A 14,839-nucleotide genomic window follows, 5' to 3' on the forward strand; every position below is an offset into this window, starting at 1 on the left:
GATTGAGACTTCTGGATAAAGCTGGCTACGATAGAAAAGTCAGAAAAGCTTTGGATTTATGTGAGGAATCTGCCTCAATAATAACATGAAGAAAAATGAGTAATTTCAACATTTGACCTCCTCATGAACGCACATATATGCATGCACACTGTGGGGCAGTGGATCATGAGAGGTAGCCTGGTCCTCAGTTAAGCTAAAGGCTTTGAAGCCCTGGAGACCCTGAAGGGACAGTAGGAGCTTCGCCTGTTCCCAAGCGCCAAGTCCCTGTCATGTAGCTGCAGCTCGCCACAGATTTGTGGCCATCAGTCACATAAGGGCAATGCCCCAAGCCCTTCCACAGGTAGATGAGGCATCCCTATCATCTCAGACCAAGACAGGGAGAGAGACATGACCTGTGGTCACACAGGCTCAAGACAGAGATCTCCATGCTAATCACAAACCTAGAGACCCGAGAGTGTTGCAAATAAGATTCTTTTCCCAGACATTCCTCCCCGCAAAAGGTATTTAGTCTCAGGCCCATCCTGAGAAGGGAGATATGGTCGTACACATCCATTTTCCTCCACAACAATAAAGGATTTAGAACCACAGACTGTCTCTTTTCATTGAAATCCACCATGGGGAGCCATGAAGAAGGCTTTTGCCTACAAAGCTACTGTCTAATCTCTTTTAGAAGAGATTACTCTGTGTACTCCCAACCACAACCAACATCAAGCCAGACATAAAGCCAAGGATTATCACCATGGGACTAGCTAGAGCTCCCCACCCCTTCCCCTTCCCCTTTCCCCTCCCAGCCCTGGACTAGACCCAGCCCATGGACCCCTACTCCATTTTCAGCTCTTTAGCAACTCCCAGTAGTGCCTGGATTTCCAAGAACCTGAGAACCCACAGCCCCACCCTCGTTGCAATCCTGGGGACCCCCAAACCATCTACTGGTTTCCCCACAATCTCAGACTGCCTTGGGGCTTCCCTACAGCCCACACCTGCCCCAAAAGTGGTGTGGGTATATGTAGTCAAGCTCCTCATGTTTGGTCTCCCCAAGTGATCATGCCCTGTGGTGAAGCAGACACAGGACCCACAACCATACAACTGGTGCCTAATATGGGCTCAAATCCAACCCTGAGATGAAGAGCCTCATGCTCTGTCGACTGAGCTAACATGCACCTATAAATATGCAAACATTCATACATACATGCACCTTCTACACAAAAAAGCCAACCTACATATATCAATTATGCTCAATACTAATAAATAGAACTTAAAATTTGAAAACGCATTTATTGTAATTTTGTTTCTGTTGTTCTGATGTATTAATATAACCAAAAGCACCTTAGGGAAGAGATGGTTTAGTTTACTAGACTTACAATTCCAGTTTATAACCCATCACTCCAAGGAAATGGAGGCTGGAATTTAGAGAGTCACGTCCACAAACAAGAGCAAAGAGAATAAATGGCTATGTCCTGGTTGGCTTACATTTGTGCTCTTAGCTAGCCTTTTCAGCTGGATAGGGAACTGTACCATTGCTGGGTCTTTCTGCATCAATTAACACAATCTGAACAGTGCCCCGCATCTAACTAATTCCTTATTACGAACTCCTTCCTTGGTTTTGTCATGTTGATGGTTAAAATCAGTCAGCCTTGAAGCTGGAGTGATGGAACAGTGAGTCAAGCACTTGCCCTCTCACACAGCACCAAGAATTGGTTCTCAGACATGAAGTCTAACAATAATCTGTAGCTTCCATTTCAGAGGATCTAACACCCTCCTTGGGCTTTCAGGGCATTGTTTGCTCATGGTGCACATGCATACAGGAAGGCCAAAACACCCTAAACATAAAATAAAAATAAATGAATATTTAAATGTTAGCCAGCACAATTTATAATGTCATGCAACTTTATAAAATATTTAAGATTATATTTATGTGCAAGAAATTGATCAGAAATTAAAGATTACTAGGGAGATGAAGCTTATTCTATCAACAGGGAGTCTCTGTTAAGTTAACACAGTGATTTATGTATATATATATGTACATGTATGGGTATGTATATGTATGTCCATATATATACATATACATACATAAATATATGTTATAAATATTTATATATATATGTATAGAATTTAGGACAAAAATGTTTTCTTCCTAGATAATGTGTCTGATGATCTTCAGCTAATGTCAGAGAGCTAAGTACAACAATCACTTAGATCAGAAAAAGTAACATATATGTATATATGTATTTATATGTGTATATATACATATGTATGTATATACATGTAGACACACATGACATAGGACAAAAATATTTTCTTCTAGGTAAGATGTTTCTGTTGGTCTTCAAGTAAAGCTAAAGAGCCAGGTACAACCTTGAATCCAGGATCCAATGGTGAAGCTACACAGGCCACTCTGATGGATTTGTTTATAGTCACCTGAGAAATTGTAGGAGAAAAAAGTTATAATGCAACAAAGCCCTACTTACAACCAGTATCTTAATGCAGTAAAAAACTAATTAGCAAACTCTCAGGGGGTTCTTCTGGGTCTTCCTACACAGTTCTGAGTCAAGATGGCTGCAGTCACACTAAACTGAGTCTAAGTAGTAAATTTTACACAACTCTTGAAGGTTATCATGCTGCCAAACACTTTCTTTTTCTAGAAGAAATTGTGGAATAAAGTATTTAGAGCTGTGATGAGTGTAAAGATATCTTACAAGTTATAGTGCTGAACCAAGTGAGGACTCAGCTCGAATATGCAAACCAGGAATTGAAAGAAAAGTATTGGTTAAGGTTCATTAAAATTAAAAAGCAACTGTATTTCTCAAGCTGCTAAGAAAAATAGGTAAATGAAAGTAAGCCACAGTCATTGAAAATATATTTGTAATGCATATATCTAAAACAGTATTATCAAGAACTAAAAAGGATAAATAGCCTATTTTTAACAGGAAAAAAAGTGTATTCATACTTTACAAAACAACACACAGAGGGAGCCAATGGATACACGAGATGTTTAATATGATCAGATATAAAAAAAAAAAAGTGGAGAATAAAGCCAAAACTTCACATGAACAGACATGGGCAAATAGCTATGTCTCAACAAAGCCCGTTGTAGCTGACGACACAGAGCATCTAAAATCACCATGTTTTCTAATGGAATCCTAAGCGCTATGTCGACCTGGGAAATTGATTTGTTGGTTGCTTAAAATGTAGAATAATCACCATGTCCCCTAATTATTGTACTACAGGGTACTATTCACCCAAGAAAATGAAAACATATCTTACAGTACCTTAGAGAAAGAGAGTGAGATAGAGAGACAGGGAGAGAAGAGAGAGAAGGGGAGACATAGGAGAGAGTGTGAAAAGAGAAAGGAGGCAGAAGAGGAGGAGATAGAGGGAAAGGATGGCGAGAGGAGGGAGGAGAAGATAAAAAGGAAATAGAGGAAGAGGATGTGGAAGAGGAGGAAGCAGAGAGGAAGGAGTTGGGGTGCACTGTGATTTAAACTGAAAGAAGTCAGATTGTTGATCAGCTCTGGCCAGAAGGGTGCTTGATGGACTTCAAACAGCACACAGATGTTTTGAAGTATTATAAATATTTTTATCTTAACTGTGCCAGTGACATGAATGAAACATTTTTCAAAACTCATCAAATTAAGTGTATACAATAGGCTTAGTTTATATCGCATTAAGAAATACTTCATTACTTCATTGACTGAAGAAGCCAGGCAGTAGTGGTGCATTGCCTTTAATCCCAGCACTTGGGAGGGAGAGGCAGATGGATTTCTGAGTTTGAGGACAGCCTGGTCTACAGAGTGAGTTCCAGGACAGCCAGGGCTACACAGAGAAACCCTGTCTCAAAAAACCAAAAACCAAAACAAAACAAAAAGTGACTGAAGAAAGGAAAATGCCCCCCAGCACTGGAGTACAGCTTAGTGTTGGGCACTTGCCTGACATTCTGGGGCCTTATATTCAGTTCATAGTATCAGAGAACAAAGGACTTGCAATAGCTACACGTAAGTACTTAGTAATAATCTGAGCACCAAAAAGGCTTGTCCACATGGAGAAGAAAAGATGCCCTTATCTGCCATCGTGTGCACAATGGATTCCTCTTGTGTTAAAGGCCAAAATGCAACATATTTAAAATCATCAGGAGACTATCCTAATAATCCTATAACTGTAAACATTTTACACTAGAAACAAAAATCACAGACTATAGTGAAAATGAACGGATGCATATTAAATAAAAAATCATTCAGCAGGGCATAGCAACAGGATCTTCCCAGAATTTTGAAGGCTGTGGAAGAAGAATCATGAGTGTCTCTCTCTCTGTGTCTCTCTGTCTCTCTGACTCTCTGACTCTTCCTCTCCCTGTCTCCCTATCCCTCTTTCTCTCCTCTCTCACTCCCCCAGTCCCCTCCTCTCTCTCCTCTCTCTCTCCCCTCCCTCCCTCTCTCTCTCCCTCCCTCTCTCTCCCTTCTCCCTCTCTCTCTCTCCTTCCCTCCCTCCCTCCCCCCTCCCCATCTCTCTCTCTCCCTTGTCTCTCTCTCTCCCTTCTCTCTCTCTCTCTCTCTCTCTCCCCTCTCTCTCTCTCTCTCTCTCTCTCTCTCTCTCTCTCTCTCTCTCTCTCTCTCATGGAATTGTTAAGTCTCCCCTCCTATTGTTATATCTTCATGTAGGCTTTGGAGTTTGAAGCATAGTTCTAATTCCAGCCTACTGGTTTCCAGCAATGAGCAGTTTCTCAGTGTGTAGGGTGTAGGGTGTAGGGTGTAGGTTATCTAAGACTGTAGAGTATAAAGAAAGCAACAGGAGACTCTTGTATGTTAGCTCAGGTTTGGTGAAGGTAAAATCTTGAGACATAGGATTTACTTCTGTGCATTCTTTCTGGAATGGCAAGCGACATAGGCATAAGTGATGTACGACCCAAGGCATACATACACAGATAGAAACCTAAGTAGTCATAGGTCAGTTATGGTCCCTAACAAACTATCACTGTGAAAATAAGATATTTATTCCTAAAATGGCCCCACATTTTACTGTACCAAATTCATCAAAAATGCCTGCTCCATATCCGCAAACTTATAGTGACACAAACGAAAACTTATTAATGACACAGTTTACGGAGAAAATTTACATGTGCAATAATTAGGAAAATCTAATGAAAACTCACAGTTTACACGATTGTGCCCTCTAGCTTGCCTAAGACTATTTGCCATTGCTAGAGATGACAGAACACAAGGAATTCCTGCAAGCTGCTGGTAAAAGTGTAGATTAGTATCAGAAGGAATGGAGGTCAATTTTTCAATATTTTGTAAGTGAAAAAGAGACATAGCTTACAAAAAGCAATTTCCACAGCATATTATATGACCTTTAAAAGTCTTGCTCAATGCACAAAGAAATAAGTACAAAAATACTTGCAGTAACTTAGTTTGGAATAACAAAAAATTCAAAAGTAAAACAATATACATCTATCAATATGAGGATGGGCAAATAACTGTAGTGAAGTTATGTCATGAAATGTTATACAGTAATGAAAAATGAACGATCTGTAGCCACATGTACCATGTAGGAGGAATATATATATAAAAAGATACTAGCAAAAGCACTAAATTGCCATGGTATATAGGTATATGCATAGGATATGATACTAAAATATGCAAAATGATATTACATGTTATTTAGGAATAAACATACATATGGTAAACTAATAAAATAGAAAGTTAAATAGCAAATTTAGTATAGCATTTACCTGAAGATGGAAATTAGTACACTAATCATGAAGCTATATCTAAATTAACCTCAAGCTTTGATTGTCAGGCTGCATGGTAGGCACAAGGAAGAACAATGTTCATTTTATAGTTTTATAAATACACAGTATGACATAATATAAGTAAATTAACCAGATAAACAAAATACCATAAAGCTACCCAGCCATATCAGGAAAGAATTCATTAAACAATGGTCACTTTGTAGAACTTGGGGAGAAAGATCTGAGAAGAATCAATGAAACCGTTTCCGGAAGCGAGTACAGGAAATGGAGTGCCATGCCTCAGGAGCCTGCGACTTTCTACTCTTCCTAGAAAACCAGCCAGATAATCTGCTCTGAGGAAGAGAACCCAGCAATGCAGCTCTTTACTTAGGAAGACTAGAGCCATCTCTCCAGATGTGATTGAATCTGTACAAAGGTGGACCTACCTTTTTTTTAGGGGTCCTGACTTGCTAGTGTGTCTCCAAACTAGTGTTCACTCAACAAAATTCTGCTCGTCTAAACATCTGTATGCTAAGTTCTGAATCCACCTCCCCCAAAACAATAACGTAATTAAGACTTTACTAGAGTCTGGGCAAAAGTGGTTAAAGCAACATCTCGGAAGGAAACTGATAAATACCACCTTCCCACCAACATGTTCAAACTTGCTATTCCCTGTCCCCTCTTTCTGCTTCTACCACCTCTCTGTGGTATAACTAAACACTCCTCTGACTGTCACAGCCATTATATGCCCACTTTCTAGACCACTGTGTTTAAAATATACTTTAGATGAAGTTCGTGAAATATAGCAGTGAACCAAGCTCATTTCAATACATATCTTAGCAACAGAACCACCGTTTCATTCAACCTGCTTTAAGATTTCATCTGGGATGATATTTGAGATCACTTTTATAATATACTCAAATTCTTATTATGGTATCAAGAGACATGTGCAAGAACTTTCCATCTCAAAACATGGAATAAGGGACCCACTGAATTATGGATTTCACAAAGAGAAGTGACAGATAGTATTATACAGCATGCCGAAAAGCTGGTATTTATACAATAAGCATTAAGTGCATTGCTCGAGATAAATGAGGTTATTTGCAGGTATGACGCACCTAACCCTGGAATAATGGTCTATTTTCGGTTTCAGTGCCTCATACTGCTTATTTTAGAGGTTTCATCTGTCAGAATGAAACTGATGTGGTATGGGAATTCAAGAGATATCAAAAAGAGCTCTGAGTATGTAGGGATGTGGTAATGCAGAGAATGGGGAACTGAAGCAGATTTCCAGGGCGGTAGAAGGGGATCAGGTAAAACGCTGAAATGCCAAGAGCCCCAAAGGACAAGGAGTTAGAGTCACGTGAGTGTGTGTTGCTTTGAAAGCCATCCAGAGACATGATCTCACTCAAGACTGAGTGACAATTGAGAATTTCTGTTATCTGTGGACTCAGTATGATTCCCTTTAACAGATATCAAAATAAACCTTTTGAATATGGAAATGATTTATTCACACACATTTCAAAAATCGCTTTTCCTTTGGCTTTTCTGTTTGGAAAACATAGCCTTAAGGAACCTAAGATAATTGAAAGAAATCTTTCCATGAAAATATAAATTTCTCTTTACAGTCATGGATGTGCAGATGCATCCATGGAGGTCAGAGGACATCTGGCTCAAGTGGCTTCATTCTTTCCAGTAGGTAGGTTCCAGGCACTGAACTCACAACCTCAGGCAGGGCAGGAAGTACTTTTATCTACCGCGTTACCTTGGCAGCCATATTGTAACATTATTTTGTCCAACTCATTTCTCATTCTTTTTCACATTTTCACTTCATAAAGAAATGTACTTATTTATTTTTATTTTATCTTATATTGTGGTTCTTTTCTCTACATATATGTTTGCACATCATATCCATGCCTGATGTCTGAAGTGGTCCTGTAGAACTAAATCACAGAGAGTTGTGATCCACTATGTGGATGTGGGAATCAAACTCAGGTCATCTTTGATAGCAAAAATGCTCTTAATTTCTGAATCATCTCTCCAGCCCCAAGAAACTGAATTTTAATTCAACATTTAGCAGTGGACCTGACTACTAGTACTTTACACCAACCACTTTATGAAATATCATAAAGAAATACCAAATGTTTAGGGCTTCTGGATATTAGGGACAGGGTTGCTTTTTTGTTTTTGTTTTTGTTTTTTCAGGATAAGATTCACTTTAGAAACTGGTCTGGTGCCTGGCCCCAAGCCCTTTTGATTCTCGTTCAAGGTTCCACCTGGGGATGTGTCAGTGGAATCAACAACCCATAAGTCAGAGTCTGTTTTCTTACTTGTGTCTGAATCGAAACATGTGCATTTTTTTCCTATCTTCATGTGCGTACGTGCGTGTGCGTGTGCATGTGTGTGTGTGTGTGTGTGTGTGTGTGTGTGTGTGTGTGTGTGTATACATGTTTGCGTAACTAGAGGCACATGTGAGGGGTGCATGTGGACATGTGGACAAACATGTGGGGAGACTAGGCAGCCGCCTAGAAACATAGTCAATTTTTCTGTTTGTTAATATGACTCACTGGGGCCAGGTCTCTTGAGCAAACCCAGAGCTACTTTTTTGGGATAGCTCTGGGGCTATTTGTAATTTGATGCTAATTCTGTCCTCCTGTGAGGCTTTGCAAACAAGGAATGAGTCAGCACTCAGGTGATTTTTCTGTAAGTCTTCTCCGCACCATAATTGGTAAAATGAAGGTTAGAGCCGGTCATGATTGGGCAGATAAAGGGAAGATGGAACTGAAAGTTGAGAGGGAGAAGGAGGAGTGGGAGAGAGAGAGAGAGAGGACAAGGAGGAGGAAGTGGAAGGAAAGCAGAGTAGAAGCACGTGGCCTGGAGAAGCCGCAAGTTACAAGGGGTCTCATAGATGGGGAAGATGATAGTGTAGTGGTAGATCTGCCTAATCTAGCTGCACAGCTTGTATTCATATTAATTGAGTTGTGTTTTCATTGCCAGGGCATATCTGGGTTGGAGATTTATCACAGCAGCTACTGGTATGGTTGGCCTCACTAGACAGCTTGCTCTGGGGATAGCTTTTCTCTGCCTTCTGAAGCTGGTTTTACAAGTGGGCCTGGCAGCTGTAATGTGGGTTCTAGGGACCTTAAACTCTGGTCCTCATTTTTAAGGTCATCATTTAAAGCAATAGCTTTAACCACTTACCTACCTTCATCATCTCAGAATTTTATTTTTTATTATTGTCCCTTAAGTAAGATTGTAAAATATCCATGAAAAACTGGCATGATATTGGGTGTCAAAAGTCATCTGGGGATGATGTTCCATGTGGAAGAATGTGTGCAGGTAGGATGCCAACACCTGCTGTCTTATAGAAAATCAGGCATCCCCGGATTCTGGTTTCCAGGATAGCCACTGAAACCATACCTCATGGATAGCAAGAGACAATTACATAAAGTGGGTATCAGCAATGTGGGGCATATAGGTAAACTACCCTTCCAGAACTAAAAGTAAGGCACTCAATAATGATGCCAATATTAATTAATGATAGTGGTTTGCATTTGTGGGAGGTGTTGGAACCACAGAATAACAAGGGCCACAGTTTCCTCCTAATGTCTGTTGAAGATTTATGAATTAGGAATTTGGAATAATGACAAGGAATACTTTCAGAGGGAAGGAGATGCATAAATATTAACTCATAGACTACTCATAGTAACAAAAAATGTGTTTTCTTCCTATTTACCCAACTTAATACAACACTGATCTTAGAGACAAGGAACCACAAGCCAGAGCAGAAAAGACACTAGAAATTAACAACATACAATGGAATGTGTCGATATTTAATTCAAAATTAATTAGGCATGTGCTAGATGCTTTCCTTCATTTTCACATGTATGTATTCTTCCACATGAATTCTTCTCAGTGGAAGAAATCGGACACAGCTGGTGAAGGGCCCAGCTTAACATTGCAAACTCCATTTTGCTTTCAGACTCCATTTTATGATTATCTTGCCCTCTGAATGAACTCAGCTACTAGTAAAACCCCAAGTTGTTCTAGGAGTCCTGTTTCCTTGGAAACAATCACAATTTCCCCAAGCACATAGCCACTCCACTCCTAGCAACAACCAATCAGTTCTTAAGGGGAAAGTTCCTAATGTCTAAAGTAGATTGATTAAGCTAGCAACATTGTTAATACCAAGCTGGAATTATTACTGCCAATAGAAGTATGTCAAGCAAATATCAACCAATCATTTAGTTGCCAAGCTGGAAAGTTCCTTGCCCTGCTTCAACAACCATGATAAATAGGCAAGGCTTGTACTAGCTTAGGACTTCCACACTATCCACTGTGTTGAAAAGGTTAGCATGTCTGAGATTGAGTTTCAATAAAGACCTTTTGCTTTTGCATATGAGTTAGGCTCCTAATGGCCTCTGTGATCTCACAGTCTAGGCATAACACTGGAATTCAGGAAGCATTATTGTAACTGCAATGTGGGGAAGAGTTACTTTCTAGAACTGATATTTGCTCTTTTCTTCTCAGAGTGAAAAGAAAGTATTAATGCTGTCGAGCAGAAAACGGCATCACTTGACTTCTTGTGAATTTAAAAACCCTTCATGGTATATTCTAGAAAGAAAATAAAAGTTCATGATGGAAGTTAGCTCTTCATTAGCTACAGAAGGTAAACTTGGATCAGAAGCCTTACTTAGAGAGTACTTGACATGGGGCCAATTATACATAAGTTAAGTTTATGATCAGAAAGCAGTTGACAATTATGTAGGAAGTCAAAAGTGATTCTGAAGGGCTTTTCCATAGTAGAGTAAACTGAGGCAGAGTCAAATGAACAAACAGCAAATGACAGAGTCATTTGACAGAGTAAACTGAGGCAGAGTCAAATGACAAGCACCAAGACCCCAAATCTTCAGTGGATATAAACCAGCTGGACAGTGGCTTTAGGTATTACTAATTCTCACTAGGTCATTTTTTTTAATTGGCTGTTTCCACTGTAATTACTCTTTAAAAATCAGAATGCTGATTATACAAGATTCCTTTCTCTGCAGCCATGATTCTTTGCATGAAGTTCCTGGAGCAGCCTCAGTTTCAGTGAGAACTGGACTGAAGTGAAGATTCTGTAACCTCTGCCAAATCTGCTGAGTCAGTCATGCTGGGAGCAGAGCATCGGAGTGCATGTTAACAGGCTCTGATGCGTTGACCAGCACAAAGTTTGAGAGACACTGGTCTGTGGCAGAGAAGGGCAGAGGTCTGCTTGATTTTCTTTTCTCCATGGCGAAAAGATCTTGAGCTTTGTAATATTGTAGGCACTCATGATGCCTGCGTTATGCACAGTGTACACATGGTGGGCCTGTGGTGGATGGATGATGGATGATTCAGTGTGTGTGTGTGTGTGTCTGTGTGTGTGTGTCTATGTGTCTGTGTGTGGCTATGTGTGCTCCTGAGTAGGTATTCAGATGCACATGTATGCTAATGAACGTGGAAGCCAGAGGGCAGGTCTCTTCCTCATTCACTCTCTCTGCCTTCCTTTTTGAGACAGAGTCTCTCACTGGACGTAGAACTCTCCACATAGTAGGTTGGCCGGTGAGTTGAGCCCCTGAGATCCTCCTGCCTCTGCCTCTCCATTGTTGGCTTTGCAGGTGCAAATCATTATGCTTGGCTTTTATGTTGGTTCTGGGATCAAAACTAGGTCCTTAAGATGTGGTACAAGCCCTTTACCAGATGAGATATCTCACTTAGGATGTGGTGCAAGCCCTTTACCAGATGAGATATCTCCTCAGCCCTGAAATCATTTCATTGACTTGTGCTGATTATATGACAATATTTCTTCTCCTTTGATCTGTTGATAACGCGAGCCATTGTGATTAATATTATTTATAATCACCAATACACATTCACACTCATATCTTTTTTTTTCTAGCACCCTGGGAATCTACAAAGTAGTGTAACTTTTACACAAAACAAAATGGCTGGTGGAAGAGGCACATAACTTTTAGGATGAGGGGTTGGCATAGAATTAAAGGAGGAATCAAATAACTTAGTTGTTGGGACTTTCAGATTCATCCTGACCTGGAGAGAGAGAGAGAGAAGGCTGGAGTTTGATATGTCCTTAGATTAGTCAGTCATACCCATTTCATGAGTCATACAATGTCATACCGTGAGGAGGCTGTCATCTAACATACACAGAGAAACCGCAGGCACCTCTCACTACCTCTCCCATGCCACCATGGGTATCTCTCCCAGCCTGTTAGTCATTGCACCATTCATTGTAGACTACATTAACAAACCACAAATCATACAGAAAGTGTTTCCTCAGTCCCCATGAGGGATTGTGGGAACCTTGATGTATGGCTGCACAAGTTATACCCTGGGCTTCTAAAGTAGAATCTTGTATGGTTACAAGATTAAGCCCTTTACCTAGTGTCTGATATTAACCTCAGGAGGGTTACATCAGAATTTCCTTGGATTCTTAGATGCCCAGTTAGGGGCTGCTTAGAGAAATGTTGCTTATGTGGAGAAAAGCTACAGAAATACTGTGTGTTAATCGAGTACATGTGGGAATTATATCATTTCTTTCTTAATCCTCGAACTTTATTGTTCTCTCTCATTAAACGATCATTCTCTACTGCAATAGCTCTCATGTGATGAAAATTTGAGCCCTAAATTCATATTCCAGTGGGGTCAGAAGGGAGACTTTACATGGTAAGCAGGATTATAATAGGTCATGAGGACTGGCATTCTCAGTGGCATTAAAGGGAGAAGAACCCTGAACTAGGAAGCACACTTACTTGTCTCTCTGTGAGCTGCCTTCTGAGAAGCAACCCCTACCCCAGATGCCAGGGCCTCTAAACCTCTAAACCCATGAGCTACAGAAACCTCTATCTTTTATAAACTATTTTGTTTGTAGTGTTTTGTTACAGCAACTGAAAATGAACTAAGACTGAAGACTGAGGCTGAGAGCGGAGCCCTTTGACTGCAAAAGAACAGACATGTGTAGATAGTTATGGAGCCAGGGAGATGATAGAACAGGTTTGAAGTGACTTGAAAAGGCTTTGTTTCCTTGAGTTAATAGAGTTTTATGAGAAATTCTGGTGAGAGCTCAAGAGATAAACAAAGACTCCAGAATCTGCAAGTTCTTTGAGATTTAGTGATAGAAACGTGAGCCACAGAATTTATTCTGATGACTTCTCCAATGAAGGCAGGAATAACCTTGCTGGAAGCTGGAAGAGAAAATGGTCTTTTTGTTCAAGCTCAATCGCCCTGTAGAAAGCTGGGCTTAAGTTGATGAACAAGGACACAGGAGAGGAAAAAATATCTCAGCATCAAAATACGCAAGGATCTGTGCCATTGCATTCAACAGCAGCATTAGAAAGGAAAGCATTAATTTAAAGGCAGAATTTATAAGGAAAATGGAAGTGGAAGGAAGGAACAATCACAGAAAACTCATAGCCTAGCCATGGAAAGAGGGGAAAAACTAATAATGACAACTAAGCAACGGTTGGCCGAAGAGATCTTTTAGATCCAAGGGCACCAGAGCTTTACGTGGAGAAACAAGACAAGAGCAATGGCATCTCAGGCCCAGGCCTTTACAGGAGCAGAGCAGACAGGGAGAGGGAGACAGGCCCAAAGGCACCGCTGTGGACTCTCTTTTAGGGCTGTGCCAGGCTCCTTGCATCACAGCTCCATGTCTGCTCCAACAGATGTCCATTAAGGCACGGACAGCCTTACATGAAGCACAACCCATTGTTCAAAGAGGGAAAAGAAATGGTGTTTATCTATGTTGCCCAGGCTAGCTCTAAGTCCTGTGCTCATGTACTCTTCCTGACTCGGCAGTTCATGTAACTGGAACTAGAGGCACATGCAAGGGTTTACAACTTCCTGCCTTTGAGTTACTAAGCTTTCTCTCTTGTTGACTGAAAAATGTTCTTTATAGTAAACAGATTCTATTTTTAATGTAATCTATAATCTTTATAGAAATGATTTTTCTAGAGCTTAAAGAATGATGACAGTTGTAAACAATCTTTTTGAGGTTGTGTAATTCTGGAAAACGCCCTTGCAGCTCTGTGGTTGGCATTGAGTCCAACTAAATGTTTAGACCTTTTGCAAGAAAGATGAGCAATTATCCAGGCTTGCTTCTCTTGGAAAGAACACTATGGTACCTAATACATTGATAATGCTTGCAGGAAATTTACTCAGATAACAAAGTTATTGATAATTAGTTCACTTACATTCATCAGGAGTATAAATTAATGCAAATGACACAAAATAATATCAAGGTAATTACCAATATATCAGGTATAAGTGTCTCTTAAAATCCTACATCTCAATGTTAATAGCAAATGTCAGACTCATCATATTAAAAAAGAAATGAGTTAGGGACAGAGACTGGACAGACGTTGGACATATGTTGGATATTACTCAATGACTCAGTATACGCTCTGAATGCTCAAGTCCCTGGACTTGATCCCAGCTCCACAAAAACAAATAACAACATTTAGTCTCATACAGTGCTGGAGAGGCTAAGGCAGCATTGTAAGTTCAAACCCAGTCTATACCACATAGTGAATTCATGACCATGTAGTTGGGCTACATGGAAAGAATTAAGATTCTCTCTCAAACAAATGAACAAACAAGAATTTGGAAGGACAACATAAACTTGGAAGCTGATGTAAAGAATCAGTCAGGTGGTGGCAAAATCTCATTGTTACCCCTATTTTTTTTCAGTGATTAAAACTATCCTCACTACAAGTGGCCATCCAGACTTTCTTGCAGCTAGTTCTGCATTAAATGGAAGGTGGGAATAGTGAGAATGACATGTAAATTCTCTGTCACGACATGAAAAGTACATTGTTTGCACTTCTCTTTCACCTGCCTACAAACTGGAGTGTGGGCATGTGTTCGGTCATGTGGTGATTTCAACCAAAGGAATAGAGATCTTCTAGGGTGAGCAAAACAAACTTGAAAAGATGGACAACTCATGGAATAGAACTTTACTTTTCCTATGGGCCTTTACCAACTTCGACATTTATAAAAGATAAAACAAATTACACACAAAAAAATATCTTTTCAAAGCCAACTATTTTGTATTGTTGAGGTGCCTAAGTCTGTATCTCT

Source organism: Mastomys coucha, unplaced genomic scaffold, assembly GCF_008632895.1.
Source record: "Mastomys coucha isolate ucsf_1 unplaced genomic scaffold, UCSF_Mcou_1 pScaffold17, whole genome shotgun sequence".
In the NCBI taxonomy this organism is placed as follows: Eukaryota; Metazoa; Chordata; class Mammalia; order Rodentia; family Muridae; genus Mastomys; species Mastomys coucha.